This window comes from Heloderma suspectum, chromosome 7 (assembly GCF_057233095.1).
Source record: "Heloderma suspectum isolate Gila_16-S chromosome 7, 16-S_ref, whole genome shotgun sequence".
Lineage (NCBI taxonomy): Eukaryota > Metazoa > Chordata > Lepidosauria > Squamata > Helodermatidae > Heloderma > Heloderma suspectum.
In genome coordinates, this window is record NC_139464.1 from 18,152,587 (window position 1) to 18,163,294 (window position 10,708).

The following is a 10,708-nucleotide window of genomic DNA, read 5'->3' on the forward strand; positions in this document are numbered from 1 at the left end:
ATATGATATGCATATACAGTGGATAAGGATGTACAGAATTTGTAAAATCTGTTCCATCTGCATTTCATAGATTGTCAAGTGCCTTTTGATCCATCATCTGCTCATTAACGGAACTGGATTTTTTCCAGTTTCCTAAATTTGTGCAAATTCATATGTGTACAAATTCAAATCTGCGCAAATTCACACTTGAGAAAATTTGCATGCATACCCCCCCCCCCCCATACGCATTTTCATGCTTCAGCCTATGGGGGAAAGATGCATTTTTGACTAGTGTATTTTTTAACTATTTTTTCTACGAATAAATATCTGCAGAATTCCAGAAAGAAAGAAAAACAGTCCGCAAGCCTGCAGAATCCATGCAACTCAGGAAAAGCTGCCCCACTGTGGAATCCACAGGTTGGATTCATAGAAATCCAAACTCATTTGATTCTATTGTGGATTTCTCTGACATCCCTAACGGGGGATGTATGAAGATTTAGAATTTAGAAAAGAATTTTGGGTCATTCGAAATTTGTTTATTTTAGGTCAAATTCTGTGGTAGGCTAAATCATTGTTTTTAGAGTGTATTCATTCAAATAGTCTAGAAAGCAGGTCTGCTGTTGTGAAGGTATTATTTTTGTTAATATATTTCTTATAGAAATATAATATATAATATTGTTTATTATATATTATATTATAATAAATATAATATTTTGATATTTACTCATAGTCTGTCCAGTCCCAAATAAAAGCCAAACAATCTGATGGTGGTAGAAGGACAAAATATATAAAGCTCATTCTCTTGAAATCAAATTGGTATTGCAAATTCAATTGAGGTGGTGCACTCCAGCATTTCTTTTCTTTTAATTAGGACAGTGTCTGGTGGGCAAACTGAATCAAATTTCTTCACATTGAGTGGAGAGCCTTCTAACTAACTCACTTCACTTTGTGCTGTTAAAAATGGGGATCCATACTTCCCCCTCCCCCAATCCATGGGATAGAGAATGCTGAATATTTAAATAAATAAATGAATGAATAAACAAGAAAAATAGATATTCAGCAGGAGATATTTATTGCAACACAATCCTATACATGCCTACTCAGAAGTAAGACACATTGAGTTTAATGGGACTTACTCCAAGGTAAATTGTAAAGGATTGCAGCTTTAGAGCTAGTGTGGTATAGTGGTTAGAGACCCAAATTCAAACCTCCCCCCACCCCCAGACATGAAAGTCACCGGGTGACCTTTGGCCAGTCACTAGCTCTCAGCCTGACCTACCTCACAGGATTGTTGTGAAGATGAAATGCGAGGAGGGAAAGGAACCATGTCGGTCACCCAGAGCTCCTTGGAGGAAGGCTGGATTAAAAATTTAATGCAGTAATAATATTTTCAAATATTTTGTAATCCATTTTTCTAGAAAACTATAATCAAACACTTTGATTATAACTTCGGGCACTTTGAGAATCACTTCTCTCATTTGTGTGCACCATCCAGTGCCTTTCCCTCTGCTGGGAAAGACACAGGCTCAAGACATGCTGCACAGGGGTTGGGGGGGCCTTCCAGAGCTGGAATGGTGCCTTTAATTTGATCCATGGGGATGGAGTGGGGACCACTAACTAACAGAGTTGGGCAACTGCTGGAAATGGGAAACATGCTTAGCTCAACTGTATGCTTGAACATAGGAGCTCTGCGATGGCAGCTGGCTGAGCGTTACCTTGACTTCCTGAGGAGTACAAAGTGGCAGGGAGAGCTCAGGCCATCCCCTTGTGGAAGGCTTGTGGACATGATGGCCTTCTGCCCGCCCACCCACATGTTTGTGGGTTTAATAATGCTTGTAAAATAAAATCCAAGTTGTGGCCTAGATAGGGTGCCTGGGGGTCGTCTGTTACAGAAGGCGGCCCTCTATTTGAAGGTGTCCCCTATCTGAAGGACTGTCCACTCTACATTCCAGTTTAAAAAACAAAACATAAGAAGGGGGCAGAGCAATCAGGGCCTTGAAGTTGCCCATCCACAGCAGACCAAGGAGGCACATAGGTCACCTGGTCGCAGTCTATCCCGCTATGGTGAAATGTTGTGTGCCTATTTAAATTATAGTCATTCTTTCTAAATCCACATCTATATGTATAAATTAGCATATGCAAATGTTATGCAAATTATCGTCCTCTTTGGGTGTGATGGGTTTCCTCTTTTTTTGGCTATGAGTAAGTGGTTATCAGCTACTTATCTAGAACAGTGACTAGAATAGCTGCCAGTTATACTCCAAGACTGGCATCCACCTCTTTCTTTCCAATGGGAATGGGTTGTTTTCAGTGGAGGCCGGTGCTCCGATTTCAGTGGGGCTGTAACTCCATTCTGGGTTTCAGTCAGGACCAGCCAGAACTCTAAAGAAGCTATCCAAAGTGCTGAATCTGTTTTGGAGATAGGGTTCACCACCTTGGATAGCTCCTTTAGAGTTCTGGCTGGTTCTGACTGAAACCCATCATGGATTCACAGCCTCACCCAAATTGGGGCCACCAGCCTCCACTGGTTGTTTCTCTCCCTCATGACTTGTAAAAAGGTAAAGGTAAAGGTGTCCCCAACCAGTCGTGTCCGACTCTAGGGTGCGGTGCTCATCCCCGTTTCTAAGCTGAAGACCAAGCGCTGTCCGAAGACGCTTCTGTGGTCATGTGGCCAGCATGACTGAACACCAAGGTGCGCGGAACGCTGTTACCTTTCCCGCTGAGGCGGTACCTATTTATCTACTTGCAATTTCTTGCTTTCGAACTGCTAGGTTGGCAGGAGCTGGGACTGAAGACGGGAGCTCCCTCCGTCACGCAGCACTCGGGTCTCGAACTGCTGACCTGCCCACCTTCCAGTCTGCAGTTCAGCGTCTTAACCACTAAGCCACCGCGGCCCAAAGGAGGAAAAGCCTACAGCACCCGGTGTTCCCGGGCGGTCTCCCATCCAAGTACTAACCAGGCCTGGCCCTGCTTAGCTTCCGAGATCAGACAAGATCGGGCGCGTTCAGGGCAGTATGGCTGTAGACTCATGACTTGTAGGTCTGTGCAAAACCTCCCTAAGAAACTTCACTCCCAGGAAGCAGTAGCATCATGATGCCTGCCTTCCCCCATGCCAGCACTGCCTAGATGTCTGTGAGGGGTTGAGGAGGACAGCAGAGGGGACTGCTTCTTCTCACCCTGTAACAGCCCCTCCCGGGTGGATCCCTCTTGGTCCCTCTTGACTGCAATGGTCCCTTCAACTGGAAATACTTTCCACTAAAATTAGAGCCATCCAGGGTGAGGTTTCTGCCCCTTTAACAGCTACGAGGAAGATGGGAATTCCTCAGGTGGAGATCCTTCCATTACACTGTTAGTGTGTGTGTGTGTGGGGGGACACACCTCTTAATTCTTGTCCTCATTCAGAGCACCTTAAGAGAGTGTAAGAATATAGCCACCCGCATTCAGCCATCCCCAACCTGGTGTCCTCCAGATGTGTTGGCCTACAACTCCCATCATCCTCAAGCAGCATGACCATGGGCCCCACTAGCCATGCTGGCTGCAGATGATAGGAGTTGGGCTCCAGATGTGTTGGCCTATATCAGGTCAGGGAAGTCTGTGCCAAGTGAAACGCAAGACACAGCAACTTTAAACCTCAGTGCTACAGAATCGCAGCAGCCTCAGTTGTGTAACGCTGAGGGGTGTTTATGAAAGAGGTGGCAAATAAAGAGGGGATTGAGAAAAAAAGCCATGTAGCCTGGGGCATTTCCCTCTGTTGGGGTTGAAAGGGTGAGAAACAGTGAGGCTAATAAAAGGCAAGTTCATATGTGTGACGCAGAGATTTCCCTTGGATGCTATTCTTTACCCAGATTGGTTTGCTGCTATATCTTATCAAGCGAGTGTTATCTTGTTGGTATTGCAAATGCCAGTACTGAAAAGCGAGGCATGTCTGGGCCCTAAAAAGAGTATGATCTCATTGCTCTTTCAGAAGACTTCAGTATAAATCTCCACAGCTTCCCACGTCTATCGCAGTGTACACATTGCAATGAAAATAATGATGAGCCACTTAGATTCTCACACTTGGGGGGGGAGTGTTTCCCCTTCTCTCCCTTTCAATGAATTATGTTTGTTTAGGAGCCCATCTACACATTTGGGGGTGGGGGACAGAAGGGAGGGGGAAGGCCCCCTACGGCTGTATCCCTTCAGATTGAGGGTGAGGAACTGCATATTTAAATATTCCCCCCATGCAAGTAAGCACCAAAAGAAAACAACTCTCTATGCACAGAATTCCTGGCACTTTAGCAAGCATGGAGAAGGCTAAGCTGGTACCCTTCTCCCTGACATGCTAACTTTCCATGCATGGGGAATTTTTGATGTGGGGAAGCATTCGAATATGTGGTCCTCTGAATGTGAAGGGCTGCAATCCTAGGAGGGCTGCAAATTCTAAATTGGTCGTTTGGGAGCACTCGTCCATTGTCAGCCTTCCCACTGCCATGGAGACAGGGCTGGTGTCAAGAGTTGGCATGGAAGGGCACTTGCTGAGGGCCAACACCCCCACAGGGACTCCACTGACTAGGCCCTCTGGACTGTCTCCTCTTCACCGTTGCAATTTGCTTGTCCATGCAACTCTCGCTCTGCCCCAGACAACAGTGGAGGTTAGGAGGAGCAGCAGCACATGCCACTGCCTATTTGAACCCTGGCTCTCTGCCTGTAAAGCAAGCAAGTGGCGGCAGTGATGAGGAAGAGGAGGAGCAGCAGCAACAGCAGCTGGTGACTATGGCAGCAAGAAAGCAGGCTCACGGAGGGAGGGGGCCATTGACCCAGGGGCCCAAAACCCTGGAGCCGGCACCACTTGGAGAGACGCGACCAGTCGGAGTAGAAAATGCTAGGCTAGATGGACAGATCGTCTGAGCTGGTGTAAGGCCGCTTCCTCTGAAACATGGGGAAGAAAACATTACTTAACAGAAGCCTGGATTGGCTTTCTGGGCAATGACATTACTTTAAATTCACTCGATTGATAGAGTAGAACATTCTGTGAAGGAAGTTTACTTTTGCAAGCTGCTGCACATGATAGAGCAATTCTCACTAGCTCATAAATCTCTTGACTTTGGGGAAGGCTTTTGTACAATGATCAGACACAGGCAATTGTTTCAGCTGAGGGCTTGCTGAAAAATGTCCGATTGCTATCGCCAGAGCTCTTGTTTACTTAAGCAAGGGGGTTTGGGCAGCATTGGGGGTGCTGTAAGTAGTCATTTCTATGCCTGAGGCAGGTTCCCAAATCTATGCCCCTCCCCGCTCCAACAGGACTTCACATCACAGAAAGCAATCATATGGGCGATGATGTGTGATGGTAAAAGAAGTGTAAAACATGAGCTATCCCTCAACTAAGCCCTTAAAATCTGGATGAGATAAGACTTTGAACTTAAGTCTTTCAAAGACACTGCTGGTGAAACCTGGACTTTTAAGGACATAGCCAGAGAATTCCCACACTTTCTCCTTTCCCTTCCAGCAGCACTCAGTGTCTGAATTGCTTCATGGTGCAAGGCTGCAGTCTCAAAGCTACTGACAACCTGCAGTGGTACCATTCTGCCTGGCCAGCTACCCACACTAATCCTCTGAGAAAGCTGATACTTGGCTTTCATCTACGATATACACCACTCTAAAAAGAAAATGTATCTACTGCTTTATTAATCACTGCAAAAATATTCCATGATCTTTGGTGCCCATTTTGCACCTCTTCTAGATTGTGCTCACAGCTGGTGCCCCTGTCATCCCATCCTAGTTACACTTCTGAGTGTTGGCCCAGTCCAGCAAGAATGGTCCATTAGATTGCCCCTCCAGATGCAGTCTCTTTGCACAAAAGGGCACTGCTTGGGGGAAAAATAAACCCTGCAGCCACTGTTGAATGCTCACGTATGATGCTCCTGCCCACTGTCAAATGATCAACACTGTTGGTCAGAAGTATAGTGGTCAGTTTTGAAGTGCAGCTGCTCATCGTGACAGTCCCCACAGCCATGCCCCTAAGGAGAGTCCAAAACTGCAAGCTGCTGTGTGGATCCATATCAGCAAAGCAGTTCTCACCTCCGCCAGGAGCTAATAGGTCTTCATTGCCCATTCAAGATCAAACCACCCCAGAATATTGTGCATTAGAACAAGGAACAATATATTGTTGCTGGGAAAATCCATTTCTCCCCCTGCTACTGTGAGGATTGCTGTCAGGCTCAGGGGGAACAGGGAAGTCTGAGGGGCGTGGCAGATGACGTTCAGCATCTCTGGCCCTGCTAATCAACAGGCGGCGGCACTGTGCTCCTGTGGGCCCTGGTCTGCTGCACCACTGCAGTTGGTTCTGAAAGCAAAACCATCAGTTTGGGCAACACCAGTAAGCCATTGGCACTATCAAAGCCCACACTGCAAACTCAGACCTTCCATTCTCAGTGGCAGCCATGTGTCTCTCAGAGGGCTGGCCCAGTGTATTTTACTGCTGGAGTAAGAGCAGAAATGGCACCTGCCCCCACCTTGTGCCCAGTCCAGGTGCCTGGTACTGAAGGGCAGTCAAGTCATTTTCCCCACAAACACCTGTCACCCTCTCTGGCAATAAAAATGCAATGGTAATAAATTAAATAACCAACCATTTGCTGCTGTTTCATGGCACCCCAAAATCAGCTTCCTGAGATGGGTGTATGCAGGGAGGGGGAAACCTGTGGCACTCCAGATGTTGTGGACTACAGCTCCCACCACCCCTGGCCAGCATGGCCAATAGTAAGAGAATTTTATCTTTTATCTTTTCTGTTCACCGCTCCAAAATCTGTTTTGGGTATGGAGCGGTATACAAATATTGTAAATAAATAAATAAAATAAAGCTGGGAGTTGTAGTCTAGCAAAATCTGGGGGCAATGGAGGCTGGTGGCACCAGTGTCACTGAGGTGGTGAATCTGCTCCAGGTTTCAGTCAGAACTCTAAAGTTTAGAGCTGCTTTAGAATTCTGAGTGGTTCTGACTGAGACCCCGATCAGATTCAGCATCCCACTGTCACTGGAGCCACCAGCCTCCACTGCTTCTCTCTCTCTCTCTCTCTCTCTCTGCCCCCCTCCCCCCCGGGATAGCTCCTTTAAAGTTCTGACTGAAACCTGGAGCAGATTCACCGCCCCACTGACATCAGAGCCACCAGCCTTCACTGTCTGGAAGGCCACAGGTTCCCCAGCCCATGCCTAATGGTAGGGCTGGTCCCTTTGGCCGTATCTAGTTTGAACCTAAAAGAAACCATAGTGCACAAGCATGGTCAAATATTTATCCAGCATCATACAGTCTGTTATAACATTTGTCCAGTTTAAAAAAAACAACAATCCACCAGTACTAATATTTGACATTGTTTGAAACAATTGTGCTTACTCATGTCCTCCAGGAGACATCATTCCCACAAGAGCAAGAAGAATTTATTTCATTTTTCCCAGAGACTGAGCATAAATCCCAGAGACTGAGCATAAATCCCTTTGTGACTTCTACAGAGCTCTGTTTGTTTGTGTACTGTTTAGAGCCAGTGATGTATTGTTTAGCCTCCGACAGTTTTCAAATAGATGGAAGTTCTCACTAATTCCCTACAATAGCTTTTTCCAAAAAGAGTGGAGTAAAACTGCTCAGAAATTTCAACCGGACCCCAGCAAATTTCATTAATTGCTTTTTAAAGCCCCCTCATCATCACCGTTGTGTACACCAGGGGTTGGAAGACTTCAGGCTTGTGGGGTCTACTTTGCTTTTTTACTCAAACCCAGAGGTCCACCAACCGGAGCTGAATGCAAAATAGCACTGTGGGGTCAAAGACAGATGCAAAAATGATGACTTGCGGACAGGGGCATTGCTAAGTCTGAGCTCCTGGGACTCTAGCCCTGATTCTGTTTCACAGGGCCCTCAGTGTCCACAGGTGCCCATAAAATAAAAGCTTTATTTTATTGCCATGCAGGGGGACAATTTCATTGGATTTCCCCAGGGGAGGATAAATACTCCAGCAGTTTCTCACAGGTAGGGTTCACCGTTGGCAGGGGTAGTAGTGTAGTAAGCTTTTTAAGCTTACCTAATCACAGCAAGGTGGCTCAGAGTGTCTCTACATGAGACATTTATCATGTGGTCATGATTGTTCACTCACAGAAGTTTGCAGGTCCTTTTCACGATGTTGTCAACCTCCGAGGCAATCTCCCGCCATTTTCAAGTGGGAATCTGCGGTTTTATAAAACCCTAAAAATACTGTAATAAATCAAAATTGCACAATAAAACAGTGCCATCTGCTGTCAGTATAAATGAAACATATCGGAAGGAAACCAACAAAAACAGGGGAGGGGGGAAGCACATGTATTGACTCAGGAAGACAAAGCCCTGGTAATGCTGTGGGATGTCTGCTAAATGTGAAACCCCCAGAGTGTTCTCTGTGTGTTTTCTTTCTATTACAAATCTCTCCATTGCCCTGCAGTCTCTCAGGCTGCCTGCACTTCCTGATCAAAAAAAAAAAAAAAAACCCTATGGGAGGAATTACCTCAGGATGTCTTCCCCTGGGCTTTAACTGAAGGGTGGGAAGCCAAGGAGGCTACAGGTTGCCAGAGAGATGTGTGTATAATGAAAGACAGGAGAATCATACACACTGCTGAGCCACCTCATAAGTAAGGTAAGCACTAGATCACTGAACCCAACCCATGGTAATTACTCGGAAATTTTCTTCTCTTTTGAATTTTTTTTGAAAGTAATTGTTTTTTCCTATCAAAGTGAATGAGAACGGTAAACATGTTGAACACATTTTCAGCACAGCATTGGCATTAATATCACAGCAGGATAAATATGCTATCACAGGACTCCATGTTTCACGGTATTGTTTATATTTTATCCAATTGGCACCAATTGAGGTTTATTTCCCCCTCTTCTTTTCACCCCGTGTGTGTGTATGTGTAGGCAAATTGTGGCAGGTGGTGGCTGGATGGAAAGCTTAAACCCTCCCGCATCCACACTTGTTAGTCCCAATCTGGATCAGAGGACCAGGTACTTAACAAGATTTAAAAAAGATGGTGAGGATCAGCTGCATGATATTTAACATAGTCACCTAGTTCACACATCACAGTAAGCCACCATGGGTTAATTCTCATGGGGCTCCAAGACACTCACCAGCTACCACTGTTGTTGGCTTATTCATTGGTTTGTTCTACAACATGGGTTGTTATATGGTTATCTGAGAGTTGTTAAACCCACAAATAACCCATGACTCCTGTGTCCACCTGACAAGGCAAGCTGCAGTGCACCCTCGCTGTGGCTTGCATATTCAAAATGGCAGCCAGCACATGAGTGAATCAACCCAAAGTGGTTTATCATGACCTGCAAACCAGCCCAGTGTCTAGTTTAGCCCTGACAGATTTATATATTCAGACAGAGGGCACTGAGTGAAGAGCTTTTGAAAGTCTAGATTTTAACTCAGCCATGTTTGTGGTGCTGAATAAGGGTTCCCACCTGTTTTTTTCTCACAGGTTCCTCATTTTTAACAGCTACATGGCAGGCAGATACAACACAGTCCTTTCCATGCCATAGACAAGTTGTACCTATTGAATTTGGCCAATGCAGATGGGTGAAAATGTTCAGATGGGTGAAAATGTTGTACAGTTCATTGTTTTTATGAGAGCTTACCAAAAATTTATACATTTCTTCATAAACAGGATGGAGAGGACTGGAGTGTTTTGTTTTGTTTTTAAACAGAACTGAATCTGGGAGAAAGTAAAACTGACAAGATGGTCCATCCCTACTTGTCACCTGAACCCTTTTAACTGGAGAGGCCTGGGATTGAACCTGGAACATTCTGCATGCAAAGCTTGTGCTCTACTAAGTCTTTCTCCACAATGAACAGGGAACAACAGCGTCTAGACAAGGCAACGATGCTCACACAGAGGAGGCTGGCAACTCCGATGTCAGTGGGATGGTGAATCTGCTCCAGGTTTCAGGCAGAACCAGTGAGAATTCTAAAGGAGCTAACCAAGGTGTTGAAAATTGTGCCAAGCATGAGGCACACTTGGCACATTCCAAAAAGGTGCATGTTTCTAACACAGCTCCACATCAAAGCCCGTGATTGCTGTGAAGCTTTGGGCTTAACACCTTAATCCTCCTGGACTGAAAGAGGAAGTATGCCACAAATACCAGCAATGGAAAGCAACAGTGGGAGAGAGCTATTGCTTTCATGTCCCACCTGTGGGCTTCCTAGAGGCCTCTGGGAGTTAGCCATTGCAGTGCCGGGTCCACATTTTTGAGGGCCCTTGGGCAAAACAACCTCCCTCAGTGAGTCTACCTTCTCACTGCCATTGTTACCAGCTGCTATCCTCAACCTCTTTCTCATCATTGCTAATCACTTGCTTGCTTGACAGGCAGACAGCCAGGAAGCAAGTAGGCCGTGGCATCTACTGCTCCTCCTTCTCACCACCATTGTTGTCTGGGCCAGAGTGAGAGGCAGGTTGCAATGGTGAAGAGGACCAAGTCCAGGAGACTCCTGTCAGTGGACCCCAGTGGGGTGTGGCCATTGGTAGGTGCCCAACCATGCCTACTCTTGATGCCAGTCCTGGGCCAATGTGGGAAACAGGATACTGGATTAGATGGATCTTTGGTCTGATCCAGCAGGGCTCTGAAGATGAGGTTAAATTATGTCTAATTGCATTTGCTCACATCAATCAACCTTTATTACCTTCTCCTGTAATTGTTCTCACTTCCCTTTTATCCACTTTGTTTTCTCCCACATC

General features: G+C 45.8%; 1 non-coding gene across 1 annotated transcript; it reads right to left on the bottom strand.

The window, feature by feature from the left end:
• Nucleotides 1-2,886: 2,886 nt before the first annotated feature.
• LOC146339372 (5S ribosomal RNA) lies at nucleotides 2,887-3,005 on the bottom strand. Its single transcript, XR_014784590.1, has one exon. It is a non-coding gene; the product is annotated as a 5S ribosomal RNA (ribosomal RNA).
• Nucleotides 3,006-10,708: the final 7,703 nt, after the last annotated feature.